Source organism: Lynx canadensis, chromosome C2, assembly GCF_007474595.2.
Source record: "Lynx canadensis isolate LIC74 chromosome C2, mLynCan4.pri.v2, whole genome shotgun sequence".
Lineage (NCBI taxonomy): Eukaryota > Metazoa > Chordata > Mammalia > Carnivora > Felidae > Lynx > Lynx canadensis.
In genome coordinates, this window is record NC_044311.2 from 20851700 (window position 1) to 20867100 (window position 15401).

Below are 15401 nucleotides of genomic sequence, written 5' to 3' on the forward strand. Positions count from 1 at the left end.
TAAAAACTGCACTTTTTTTTTTCAATTTTTTTGTTTTTTAAGTTTATTTATTCTCCAGAGATAGAGAGGAGGAGACACAGAATCTGAAGCAGGCTCCAGGCTCCGAGCTGTCAGCACAGAGCCCGACACAGGACTCGAACTCACGAACTTCAAGACCACGACCTGAGCCAAAGCCGGAGGCTTAACCGACTGAGCCACCCAGGCGCCCCGTAAAAACTGCACTTCTAATCCCCACAAACTCTTTTGATTTGGACACAACTCCTGTCCTAATATCTATTTCAATACTTTGGACAGATTGTCCAAACAGTCACTCACATTTTGTTTGGTATCTACTAGCAGGTTTTCTGATCTGTTGGTCTATGGTGTCTAGTAAGGTAACCACGTGCTAGCCACATGTAACTATTTACATTTAAATAGAAATTAAAGTTGCTTATTTGCACTAGCCAACTTTCAAGTGCTCAAGAGCTACATATGATGAGTGGCTCCTGTATTGGACAGCACAGAATTAGAATATTTCCATCATCTCAGCAAGTTCTATTGAACAGCAATTGGTCCAAGGCCTTTCCAAAACACCTGTTCAAAAATAGACTAAAGGTTGAGATACTTCTTTTTGAAGGTTGTTGAATAAAGACAAAATGAAGTTTGTGGTAAAAAAAAGAATTATTTGAAGAATGGAGATTAAATATGGCTTGCATAAGAATAAAACTAAGTTAAAAAATCATGGTGAGGATAATTACAATGCTTTGAGAAAGAGTGCATATAGAGACTAATAGACATTCAGTATCTTAATTTTTCCTTTGATGATTAAGAGATCCTTTCCCACAGTGCTCTTCCTTTAGGACATTGAGGAATTAAATTATAGTGTTAGTTTCCTAAGTAATTTCAGGGGCTCTCTACTCATTCTCACTCATTTTAGAGCTAAGAGGATTGTCCAGAATACATAGGTCACTTTCTAGGTCACACAGCTCAACTACCTACAGAAACAACATGAGAACAACACACATCTCCTAAAGTCTTAATCTGAATAGTTGTTCTCTGTTGGACAAGGTATATTCAGGACATCTACCTCAAAATCTTTTCTTATTATCTCAACCAAAGATATTCAAATTAGAGCCTTCTGGAATTCAGCCTTTCCTGCCTCCAATGAAATGGGTAATTGTGTAACTGCCATTTAACATGTATCCGGATTTCTCTAAAGGCCAGAGAAAGGGAAGTCAGCCCCCTAGAGTTAATAACTACGACTGACCCTGAACTGTCTGAATCTCCTCCTCTGAAATTTCAAGTCCCTATCCACTTTCCCAAGCATTTGAGGAAATTAAGTCATCTTTTGCAGGTGTATTTGTTCAGGTAAGTGTCTTCAGAGCTAAAGTAATGGATTGCATAAGATGGAAAAATAAATATATTGGTAGAATTCTTTATGATGTATATTATAAGCAGGAACCAGAGAGAGCATTAACTATTTTATAGGAAAGGTGTGGGTGAGGAAGAGCAAAATTGTCAAGTGTATAAACCTGCATTTAATTAGGTCAGTTTCTAAGAGTCACATTCATACATATCTAAGTAAATATATATTTTTGTCCTTCAGGCCTAAATCTGCCAGGTCTTCAGTTCCGGGACTGACTCAGGACAGTCTTTAAGTTTTACATTTCCTTAAGTGGTTTAGTATGGGCTTGGCCAAAATCTCCCTGCCTGCCTGCCAAGTCTCCCTGTCTGTTACACATTTGATGGCTTCCTTCTGGGGCTTGCTAACTTCTGCTGTCTGACAAATGAATTAACAACAGGATATCATCAGAGTGGTTCCTAGATAATTAATGTCCATTTGACATTTCAGGGAGTTTATGCATTGAAAGACATTTGCTTCTAATGTATACTTCTATCCTCAGCTGTGCTTGGAATTTTTTTCAGCTCCTTTTTACAACGTTTTTGGAATAATACTCAGGTTTCCTCTCCCAGGCTAAATCAAATTTCATGTACTTTGCTTACCTTCTTTCACGATTCCTTGTCTCCTTTCCCAATGCTCTCATTGATTCTAAACTGGGTCATTACTGGCCTTTAAGACCTACTGTTCCACTCAATTTTATATGTTTTTTTTTTTTTTTAACTTTTTCCTGAGCAGGTTAAACCAGTGTTCTGTGCTTGAGATGGTCGGCAGTACTACACTCAGAGTGGAAGTCATTCCCTCTAGGAGACTGGAGATCTCAATTTTCAGAGAAAATCAGAATACTGGGATAGTTTACTTTCTGAGAAATGGTAGAACCAAACTGAAACTATTTTTTTTTATAAAGGTTTTCTGATACTGTTTACCACCTTTTTAGAACAGAAGCCGGGTAAGGTAATGCTTAAATTTGGTGTAACAAAAACTTATTTCCATACCCATCCTCTTTAATTCACCTGTAAACATGTTGTTTTCCAAACAAATGTAGATATTTATATCTTCGGGTCCCAAGCCTGGATTTTGAGATGTCTTTTGCTAATTTTCCTTAGCATCTCTTACATAGTCTTGGATACATCAGTCTATTTCCTGAAAATAAGGCTTTTCCTGCAAGTTCTTGAACTGTACTATACATAGGAGAGGGGTAGACAGTGACAGTTACAAGCCCAGAATATTGACTCAGATTGCTTGGATCCTAATCTCCACTGTTACTTACTTATCTCTCCACTTCAGTTTTCTCATCTGTAAAATAGACATAATAAGAGAACCTCCTTTATAGGATGTTAAGATTGAAAATGAAAATCTAAAGTGAGAGATTAGAAACATTAAATATTTTATTATAAAACTTAATGATAGTTTATTATCATAAATGTGAAGTCTCTCTTTAGTAGCCTTGTCCAATAACTGATGCAAGTGTTTTTTGTCCTCTAGGAAGCCTAGAGCATTCGAAGTCCACTTACAATTAATATTCCCCTCTTTGAAGACAAGATGAATTAGGTGATGTATGTGTTCCTAGAAGTTTAAATTCATGACTGTATGCAAAGCTATTCTTCTTAGTATTCCTTAGGATAGTAGCTGAGCAGCTAAATCAAAGGCCCAGACAAAAGTGGTTAAAAAAGTGGTTAAAAAGTGTTTCCCTTTCCTGTAACATTCCAACCTTAAGTAGTCCAGGTTTGACATGGTCATGCTATTCAGCTGTCACAAGCAGGAGCACATTTTAGCTGCAGAAATAAGAGAAAAGGACAGGGGAAGACATACCCCTTTTCCTTAAGAGCATAAACTGAATGTTGAACTCATCGTTTCTGTTCATATACCTTTAGTTAGAACTCATTGACGTTGCCTTGCCACATCTATGCGCAAAGGTTGAAAGGTGCCTTTAGCTGGCAGGCCATGCTAAATCCACATGCCCTCTAAAATTGAGGGGTTCTATTACTAAAGCTAGAACAACGGATATATATGCACAACTAGTTCTGCCTTCCACAGTCCACTCTTCTTATACCTATTATTACTTAATCCTCCCCAAAGGAGTCAAACTTCCATTTAATTATTGCTTACATCGCAAGGTCCAAGGTGCTTAGGGTTGATAAAATACTTTCCTTCAGTTATGTGTATGTCCATTCTTTGTTTAGCACTCTAAAAGCTAAAATGAAAGTATTTTACTTCTATCTCAATCCCTACTATTCCCAACATAGAATGACAGAGAATGGAGTGAGCACAGAGTATCTACAACAAACACTTCTCTTTGGAGAAGACTTGGAATGGGGAACACAAAGTAGGTATTCTTCATAACAGTTATTAAGTCTTGCCAGGCAAGGACTATCAACATTCTCAGTCTCCCCATGGATTAAGTTTCTGGTTTAGCACATCCAGTAGTTGTTACTTGGGAGTCTATTTTCTTCTGTGGGTCAGGGCTTTTCCTCTTAGAAGCTTTCCCTTTTACTTTAGCCATAATGTGCACTTCTGAAATGGGCATTGGGTAGAATTCCCCTCTGGAGGACTATGCAGCCTTGGGGTTGTCTGAGGTATTAAATAGCCACAGGCTTTGAAGGTCAGACTGGTGGTTGCTTTAACAGTGAAACACCCTCAAAAAACCTGGAAAGCTTCTGGTCTATTTGCTTTTAGTCAAATTTCTATATGCCAGAAAGATGGTCAACTATATGAAGTCAGTATACATGTTTCTATACTTGAAAATTTGTCTCCTTTATGGCCTAGCCTCAATGATCTGGCCATCTCCATCTTTTTTTGACTTGGAGGATCCATGAAATCCTATTGAAATAAAGCTTAGATGACCTCTTCAGTTGGCTTCCTAGGAAATAAAACCTGAGACAAGCGTTCATGTGAAAATCACTCAATAGTAAGTATTATCAAGGAAAGCCAGTAAAAGAGTAGGAAAGTGGGACAGGATACCAAGGATGGCAAGCAATATGAGTGGAAGGTAATATTACCTCGGTTGCCCCAGGGGAGGACACAGCAGTGGATTTCACACCTTTAATATTCTAATCAAGTCACAATGAAGCTGGAGTGTTTATACTTCTGCATTCATTGGTCATTGCTTTGGGTAAATGAAAGAATTTGTAGGCACTTCTGGATTTCTCCATTTGAGGCATAACAATTCCGGCAGGCCAAGGGCAGCATGCCATAAAAGGATGCAGGTGTTGGCTGCAGGGAGGGGAAGCAGTCCTGGAGTTGGTGTGCACTAAAAAGGTAAGGAGATCACAGTGAATATTGGCACAGCATTACTACATGGCGGCATGATTCACTAAGAAGGCCAGTGTGGTCTACCAAGCTCGATGCGGTTTTAATTTGCATTTTCTTATTAATGAGTTTTTTTCACATGTTTAGCAGTGCTTTTTATTTCCTTTTCTATCAAATGACTAACATCTTCAGGCAATTTTAATTTTCCTTAGTTCTTTTTCTTCTAGATTTCCAGAAACTATAATTAGGGAGATTGGTCACTTTTCTATGGTGTGAGTTACAGATATTTCACCTTTTTCGAACAATTATTTCTTTAAAAAAAAAATGGGCTATGTTGACATTTTACTGGTAAGAGTTACTGCTATTGTTTGCATTTTTGAGGTATTTTGTGTGGTGCTGTGGGAGTACACTTTTCATGATCAATTATTGCATTAATTGGATTTTTCTGAACTTGAGACTTTTCCGTGATACTCGGTTTTGATTTTTAAATGATCCATAGTGATGTTTTTCTGGTTAATATTCTTCATTTGTGTTAGTATGATGGTCTTGTGCATATTTTTAAATATCTCTGCTGATGCTGTGTCAAACTCCTTTTAATTATTGTTTCCTGAAGTCTCCTGGAGTGTGGGGAGATGGCAGGAGGCTGCCAGAAACAACACAACTGAAAACCTTTTTTCTACTCTGCTGCCCAAGATTCAGACTGCTTCCCACAAATACAGCTTTTCTGTGTGATTCCTTGAGTCCATGTTGACAAATGGAAAACATGGCATTTGTATTTCAAAGAAACCTCCTTCCAAAAGGAACAATTTGCTCCCCTGCTCCCAGTACTTTCTAAGATCTGTGGTTGCTTGGTCCTTGTGCCATTACTGTGCTTTATCTCTTTACCTGTTTTGTGTAATTGACCGCTTCCTCAGCTGCCTTTATATTCCTAAGTTGAAGTTTATAGGGATTTTTCTTTTTTCCCCTTTTTGCATGTGTTTACTTTAGGTTTGATGCTTATCGCCACAAATGTATTTAAAATAGAAGTTTTAGTCTTAGGGAAAATAATCTTGCCGAGAACTCTTATAAGTAGACAGCAACCACATTTCTGCGGAGATAGGAAAGAGTTACAAAGATAGTTTTGAAAGAGCATGAAACACACTAATGGGAAGAGTAAGGGCTTTGGAACTCAACAGGCTTGCATTTATATGGTGCTCATCCACTTACTAGTTGAATTATCAGAGAGGCAAATTACAACATTCTAAACTTGTTTCCCTCTTTTGTATAATAACAGTAATATTTTCTTAAGAAAATATTAAATATTTAAGAATTATTTTGTTAATAGGATAAACTACAATATATTTTTAAGTCATCCAGCCATATGTGTTGATTGTTTTTTAATTACATTCAAAAATAGTTAATATAGGCAGAGTACTAGACAGAAAAATGGCTGGAAATAGTTTAAAATTATCTAATAGGTAGAAAAACTAATATAGACAGTTGTTAAAATTTGTGAAGGGACTTTTGTTTATTGACTTTGAAAAATGTTGAAACTTACTTTCACTTAAAGTATCTTATAGAGGTTGATGGTTAATTTTATGTGTCACCTTGGCTAGGCTAGATACCCCCTTGTTGAATCAAATACCAGTCTAGATGCTGCTGTGATGGTATTTTTTAAATGTGATTAACAATCAGTAGACTTTTGGGAGGATAATCTGTTTTACTCACTGTCTATGGGCTACATCCAATCAGTTGAAGGCCCTAAGAGCAAAGCTTCATGTCCCCAAAGAAGGAGGAATTCTGCCAGAGTTTCTAAATTTCAAGCTCAAGATCGTAACATTGTAGAAGAGGAAAAAACTTTTTCCCTTTACCCTAAATTCTTTGCTGAGGCCTCCTTCTAATAAAAAAAAAAAAGTGATTAATAGGAGAAAAACAGAAGTTTAATAACATGCATACCTCCTGTGTATATGTGAGATACCAGGTACCTCCCTGAAATGGCCCAAGCTACCACCTTAAATACCATCATCAGCTAAAGACAAAGGAAGCTGGGGTGGGGGGAGCCATTTTGGGGAAGTTATCAGGTAAAACACGATAAATAAGAATAGGGTTGTTATGCAGATTTAAGTCTTTGCCTTCTTCAGTGGTGATGATTTCTGGAGATCTCCTGGTATAGAGACAGACACACTTAGAAATGAAGACTTCCCTCATACATCTAAATGTCTCTTACAAAAAGTTGATTTCTACTTTGTTTTCAGAGCATTTACTATGTCTGCTGTATTGTAATTATCAGCTCAAAATAATTCTTATGCCACAGAGGCATATTTTTGGGTCATATATTTGGCTCCCCTTCAGTCCCACCTTTGAACCTCATTTCTTCCTATCTCATCAAACCAGTGTCTTCTTGGTCCTGAGGCCAATCCAGTTAAACAGTAGTGTCCTTGCACTTTCAGATTTCAGCCTTTATAGTATGAGCAATCTTGTATTTAGTACGAGGCATTGCAATAGAAACAAAAGAAGAATGAAGGGAAATTGTTGGAGCAGACTATAACACCAGTCTGAGTCCTGAGGGCAACAACGGTCCAGAAGATTTCTAGATGCCTGGCTCAAAACATCTTTTGATGTTTCAGTGTCTCTGATGATGTCATCATGTGTTCAGGTAAACTTTGTGAGTGGCCCACACAGCAGTAGGCATGAGGATTGTATATGCAAGCATTGCTGTGGTTATTTCTCTGATGTTTACATCAAGTTGTCCCCCTTCAGTTTGTAGGCATCAGGAAAAAATTACTAAGAACAAAAACTACACAAGTCACAAGGGTAGGAGATAATTGCAAACTTCAGTTTGGAAATTCATAGCCAGATTTTGAAGAAGCTAGAAGAATTCAGGATCCAGTCCATAAGTAGAAAATAAAACCTTAAAACCAATAGCACTAGAATCCAGTTATTTACAACGGTGTAAACATAATTTTTCTATGACCACCCAGATTTCTACTAAAAATAATCACAATAAAACTAATTTGTTTGCATATTAAGTCTAGTTTGAATAAATTTGGTCTGATTATATAAGTGGAACAAGAATATAGCTATTGACCATATTGGATCTTTTTAAATATGCTTTGCTGGAACTTTTCATAAGGAATCTCGTTGAAACTTTTTTTTGGAAGTATAGTTTTCATACAATGTTATATTATAACAGTTTCAGGTGTACAACATATTGATTCAACAACTCTATGTTATGCTATGCTCACCACAAATGTAGCTACCATCTGTAACCATACAGTATTATTGACTATATTCCCTATGCTATGCTTTTTTCCTCGTCACTTATTTATTTTATAACTTAAAATTTGTACCTCTTAATCTCCTTCATGTATTTCACTCACCACCTCCCCCCAAAACTTGCCTCTGGGACCCACCAGTGTGTTTTGTATACTTAAGAGTCTCTTGGTTTGTTTTGTTTTGTTTTTTAGATTCCACATGTAAGTGAAATCATGGTGTTTGTTTTTCTCTGACGTATTTCATTTAGCATAATACCTGCTAGGTCTATCCATGCTGTGGCCAGTATAGTCTAGGGTGAGTGTGGGTGTATATGTATAATACCTTCTTTGTCTGTTTGTCTATAAATGGACACTTGGGTTGCCTTCATATCTTGGCTAACATAAATAAGGATGGGATGAACATCAAGGTGCGTATATATTTTTGTTTTGGGGGGATAAATACTTAGTAGTGAAATTATTGGATCATAGGGTATTTATCTTTTTAATGTTTGGAGAAAACTCCTTACGGTTTTCCACAGTGGTTGCACCAATTCACATTTGCCACCAGTCGTTCATGAGGGTTCCCATTTATTCACATCCTCACCAACACTTACTTCTTGTGTTTTTGATACTACCCATTCTGATTTCTAGGACATGATCCTTAATTGTGGTTTTGATTTGCACTTCCTGATGATTAATGATATTGAGGATCTTTTCTGTATCTGTTGACCTTCTGTATCTCTTTTTTAAAAAAATGTTTATTCAAATCCTCTAATTTTTTAATTATTTTTTTGGTGTTGACTTGTACAAGATCTTTATATATTTTGGATGTTCACCCCTTATTGGATATATATTTTGCAAATACTTTCTCCCATTCATTATGTTGCCTTCTCATTTTGTTGATGGTTTTCTTTGCTGTGGTCCCAATAGTTTATTATTTATTCTGTTCACCTTGTGTGGAGACATAGTCATAAGTCTAAGAGATTAGTGCCTGTTTTCTTTTAAGGGTTTTGTTGTTTAAGGTCTCACATTTAGGTATTTCATCCATTTTGAGTTTATTTTTGTGTAGAGTATAAGAAAGTGGTCCAGTTTCATTCACCTGTGTGTAGCTTTTCAGTTTTTCCAACACCATTTTTTTTTTAAAAAGCTGTCTTTTCCCCCATTGTATATTCTTGTCATAGATTGACCACTTAGGCATGAGTTTGTTCTAAGCTCTCTTTTCTGTTCCATCGATATGTGTGTGTGTGTGTGTGTGTATATACATGTTGATTATTGTGCCAGTACCATACTGTTTTGATTAGAACATCAGAGTGTATCTTGAAATCTGGGATTGTCATAACTCTAGCTTTGTTCTGATTGAACAGCCAAGACAAAGTCTTTTGTGATTCCATATAAATTTTAGGATTATTTGTTCTAGCTCTGTGAAAACTGCTGTTGGTATTTTGATAGGGATTGCATTGAATCTGTAGATTGCTTTGGGTAGTATGGACATTTTAATAATAATTCTTCCAATCCACAAGTATGGATGTATTTCCACTTGTTAGTGTCTTCTTCAGTTTCTTTCATCACTGTCTTATAGTTTTCAAATTATACGTCTTTCACCTTTATGACTCAATTTGTTCCCTGGAAATTTTATTCCTTTTGTTGAAATTGTAAATAGGATTATCTTCTTATTTTCTGTTTCTGCTTCTTCATTATTCGTTTTTAAAATTTTTTTTATTGTTTTTAAATTTTTTTTTAATGTTTTATTTATTTTTGAGACAGAGACAGAGCATGAACAGGGGAGGGGCAGAGAGAGAGGGAGACACAGAATCTGAAGCAGGCTCCAGGCTCTGAGCTGTCAGCACAGAGCCCGACACGGGGCTTGAACTCACGAAACGTGAGATCATGACCTGAGCCGAAGTCGGACGCTTAACCGACTGAGCCACCCAGGCGCCCCCATTATTGTTTTTTGATGAAGTCTTCAGGGTTTTCTATATATACTATCATGTTTTACTTCTTCCTTATTGATTTGGATGCCTTTTATTTCTTGTCTGATTACTATAGCTAGGACTTCCAGTACTGTATTTAAATAAAAGTGGTGAGAGTGGGCATCTTTCTTTTTTTCTGACCTTAGAGGTAAAGCTTTCAGTTTTTTACCATTGAATACGATGTTCACTGTGGGTTTTTCATATAAGGCCTTTGTTATGTTGAGGAAGATTCTCTCTAAACCCACTTTGTTGAGGGTTTTTATCATGAACAGATGTTGAGTTTTATTAAATGCTGTTTTTTGCACATATTGAGATGACTATATGGTTTTTATCCTTCCTCTTGTTAATGTGCTATATCACAAATACTAAATCACACTTGTATCTCTCAAATACATCCCCCTTAATCATGGTGAAAAACATTTTAATGTACTGTTATACTTGGTTTGCTAACATTTTGTTGAGGATTTTTGATCTTGGCCTGTAGTGTTTTTTTGTTTCTGTTTTTTTCTCTGTGATGTCTTTGTCTGGTTTTGGTATTAGGGTAATGCTGGCCTCATTGAATGACTTTGGAAGTTTGGAATAGTTTGAGGACAAAAGTTCTAGGAGAAGTAGCTGTATCACGCAATTCCTAAAAACAAACATGGAAGGTCAAGCAAAATGAGGACACAAGGGAGCACAACCTCAGAAAAAGAACTGAACGGAGATAAGCAATCTGTGTAATAAGGAATTCAAAGTAATGATCATAAACATAGTTACATGACTGAAATGAAGAGTGGATGAACTCCCTGAGATAAAATTAATAAAACTTTGGGAAGACCCAAATAAGAAATAGGAGAAATAACAACTGACATCACAGAAGTACAAAGGATTACAAAAACAACTATGAAAAATTATATTCCAACAAGTTGGACAACCTAGAAGAAATGGATACATTCCTAGAAACACAGTCTTCCAAAAATGAGTCAGAGAAATAGAAAATCTGAATAGATCAATTAATAGTAATGAAATTGAAGCAGAAAAAAACAACTCCCAACTAATAACAGTCTGGGACCAGATAGCTGCACAGGCAAATTCCACCACACATTGAAGGAGAAGTTAATACCTATTCCCCTCAAACTATTCCAAAAAAAATACAAGTGGAAAAAGCTTTTAAATACATTCTTCAAGGTCAGCATTACCCTGCTACCAAAACCAGATAAATAAACTACAAAAGATGACAACAGGCGAATATTCCCAATGAACATAGATGCAAAAATCCTTAACAAAATATTAGCAAACCTTATTCAATAAAAGGATCATTCACCAAATGTGATTTATTCTGGGGATGCCAAGGATGGTTCAAAATCTGCAAATCGATCAGTGTAACAAAATGAAGGATAAAAAAATCGTGATGACCCCAATATATGCAGAAAATCATTTGACAAAATTCAACATACACATATGAGGGAACATAACATATGACAAATCCACAGCTAGCATCATACTCAGTGGTGAAAAACTGAGACCTTTTCCTCTAAGATCAGGAACAAGAGAAGGTTGTCCACTCTCACCACTTTTATTCAACATTGTAATGGAAGTCCTAGCTTCAGCACTGTGACAAGAACAAAGAAAAGGCATTGAAATTGGTAAGGAAGAAGTTAAACTGTCACTATTTGCACATGACATGATGCTATACGTAGAAAATCCTACAGACTCCACCAAAAAAACCTAGAAGAAGTAATAAATTCAGTCAAGTGGTAGGATACAGGATATACAGACATCTGTTCCATTTCTATACACTAATAATGACATATGAGAAAGATGAAAAAGCAATTCCACTTATAGTTGCACCAAAGAGAATAAAATACTTGGGAACAAACTTAAGCAAGTGAAAGACCTATTCTCTGAAAACTAAAATATTGATGAAAGAAAGACATTGAAGATGACACAAAGCAATGGAAAGAAATACCATGCTTACGGATAGAAAGAATTACTATTGTTAAAATTACTACCATACTATCCCAAGCAATCTATGGATTCATTGCTGTACCTATTAAAATACCAACAGCATTTTCCACAGAGCTTGAGCAAATAATCCTATTTGTATGGAATCACAAAACCTTAAATAGCCACGGCAATCTTGAGCAATAAGAACAAAGCTAGAGGTACAAAAATCCCAGATTTCAAGATACACTACAAAGCTATAATAATCAAGACAGGATGGGGCTGGCATAAAAATAGACACATAGATCAATGAAACAGAGAGCTCATAAATAAACTTACACCTAAAGGGTCAATTAGTCTATGACAGAGGAGGCAAGAATATAAAATGGAGAAAAGACAACATCTTCAATAAATCATTCTGGGAAAATTGAACGGCTACATGCAAAAGGTTGAAACTGAACCATGTTCTTACACCATGCACAAAAATAAATTTAAAATGGATTAATGACCCAAATGTGAGACCCGAAACCATAAAACCCTAGAAGAGAGCACACAGAGTAATTTCTCTGACATCAGCCCTAGCAACAATAGGTCTCCTGAGTCAAAGGAAGCTAAAGAAAAAGTAAACTTAACTATTGGGACTACACCAAAATAAAAAGCTTTTGCATAGTGAAGAAAACCATCAACAAAACAAAAAGTAAATCTAGTAAATGGGAGAAAATATTTGCAAATGATATATCCAATAAGGGGTTAGTATCCAAAACATATAGACAGTTTATACAATGCAATACCAAAAAAGCAAACAATCTGATTAAAAATGGCCAGAGGACATGAATAACTATTTTTCCAAAGAAAAAATAAAGATGACCATTATATATGAAAAGATGCTCAAAATCACCAATCACAAGAGACACACAAGTCAAAGCTACAATGAGATATCACCTTATATTCTTGAAAATGGATAGTATAAAAATGACAAGAAATAACAAATGGTGGCAAGGATATGGAGAAAAATGAGCCCTTGTGTACTGTTGGTGGGAATGTAAATTAATACAGCCACTGTGGAAAACAGTGTAGAAGTTCCTCAAAAATTAAAAAAAAAATAGCAATACTCACTAACCCAGTAATTCCACTATTGGGTATTTACCAAAGAAAATGAAAATACAAATTCAAAAAGATATATTCCCTTGTATGTTGATTGCAACATTATTTATAATAGCCAAGTTACAGAAACAACCTCAGTATCTATTAATAGATGAATTGGTACAGAAGAAGTGATAGATTAAAAATGAATGAATAAATATCAATTTTTATTTATATCTATTTAAGTGGAATATTACTCAGCCATAAAAAATGAAATTTGTGGCAATGTGGATGGACCTAGAGGGTATTATGCTATGTGAAATAATCCGCCGAGGAAAGACAAATATATACTTCTATGTGGGGGCTAACAAGCAAAACAAACCAGGCAGAAAATGTCCCATAAATACAGGGAACAAACTAGTGGTTGACAGGACAAGCAAAATGGGTGTATGGGAGTGGGAGGTACAGGCTAACAGTTATGAAATGCGTAAGTCATGGGGATGATAGGCTGTTAGTAGTAATTAAGCCTTTGGGGAGTCAAAAGTTATACATGGATTTTTGCCCGTGTGGAGTGTCAGTGACCTTAACCCCCATATTGTTCATCAGTCAACTGTAACCTAGATATACAATATATTTCCATCATTTAACTTAGCAGAGCACTAAAGTTTCAACTTATCAAAGAGAGTTGGAAAACTATATTTTTAATGTTTATTTATTTATTTTGAGAGAGAGTGTGTGTGAACAGAGTTAGGACAGAGAGAGAGACTCCACCCTGACAGCACAGACAACTCGAGGCTCAATCTCACCAACTGTGAGATCATGACCTGAGTCGAAATCGAGAGTCGGATGCTTAACTGACTGAGCTACCCAGGTTACCCTGGAAAACTTTTTTAAGGACACATACTGTAAAACATAATCATTGTTGAAAAGTTTACACAAAAACTCCTATCCCACTTTATCTAAATCACTTGCTTCCAACAATTACATTTAGACTACTCACAAAAACCAGGAGACATGAGACAAAGTCAACCATTATCCCAATCTATTTTTCTTGCTACCACATTTTCTAACAGATAATATGAACTTATTGAACTAGTAAACCCAGATAAAATAAAAGTTCTATGTCTGCATTATATTTAATGCTAGTAACTATGAAGAGGTGCCTATTTTAATTAAAGCAACAAATTTTATTCACCAAAGATTATCTCAGATCATGTTAACTTGGAAAACACTTGGGTTATTTTCTACATTTTGGGGTTTAGAAATACTTAGTTTGATAAGTACTTATTTTTAAGCCAACCAAATACAGCTCTTTTACAAATTAATTTTTGCATTACCAGCCAGAAAAAAATAGCACATATCCATAACATACGTATGTAGATTCAAATATACATACAGACACAGAGACGTTATAGCTGCAATTCTAAAATTTCAACCATGAATCAGGTACTATGCTATAAAACTCAGTGGTTTATAAATAACAGTTGAATCCAAATTGTGTTTCTAGCAGTTTACCCACTCAGATGACTAAAAGCTTTTCTTCTAAGATTTGTCAAGAAGACACTTAAGAGTTTTCATTAGCTCAATTCCACATAGCATTTTTTTTTCTTCCTGATGAGAACTATTCCCCTGAAGTTTGCATTTAAAAGAGCTAGCTCCTAAGTCCTGAAGAAGATGGGGGAGAGAATCCACACCAAAAGACACAGAGAAAATATCCAGGCTTTCTCCTGTATTTTTTTTTTTTTTTTGGAGGGAGTTGGGGGGAGGGACAATATATTTGCTTATTAATCCAAGATCTAGAGTAATTTCTATTTAAATTTTCCTTCTTTTTTAAAGTGTATGACAGTTCTGTTTCCAGTATCCTGATCCTTTATAATACCTACAAGCTTTGAGAAAAATAGAGGAGGGTTTAGGATTGGTAAAAGAATAGGTGGGCTTTGAATTGCCTCTAGAGCCACATTACTAATTTTGTAATGATTGGTAAGACAAGACAATTACTTCTAATTTCTGAAATAATTGCTTTGCAGCCTGAATAATGTCAAAGGACTAACCGCCCATCCAGCTATGTTATCTTCAATTTGTTTCTTTATATCAAGGAGAAAACTTGTGACTAAAATAGAAATTTAAAAAGTTCTGTGTTCTGGAGCATCAAGATCTAATGCGGTATGCCTTTGCAAAGTTTGCATAGAGTATTCAACAAAACTGTTTTAATGTTCTTTTACTGAGTGCACAGTTCAACAGTGGACCAATTTGTCTTAAAGGGATAAGCCTCTACTAATATTTTGCTCAGCCTCTGAACATTGGCATCCCGCTGATCCATTTCTTCCTCAACCCTAGGATAGCCCAGAAGAAATGCTGGTCACCTGTTTCCTCTGTGAGGGAGTTTGGCTCCTCAGGAGGCCATTTGGCTTATCTGTTAACTACAGTACAATCATGGGTGGGAAGAACATTCCTTAGCAGCCAATCAAGGTTCCTAAGAATGAGATTTGAAGGACTGCTCAGCTTTCTCACTCTTCTCTCAATTTGGTCGGATCTTCTTCCAGTGGAGACAAAAAGGACTTTTTA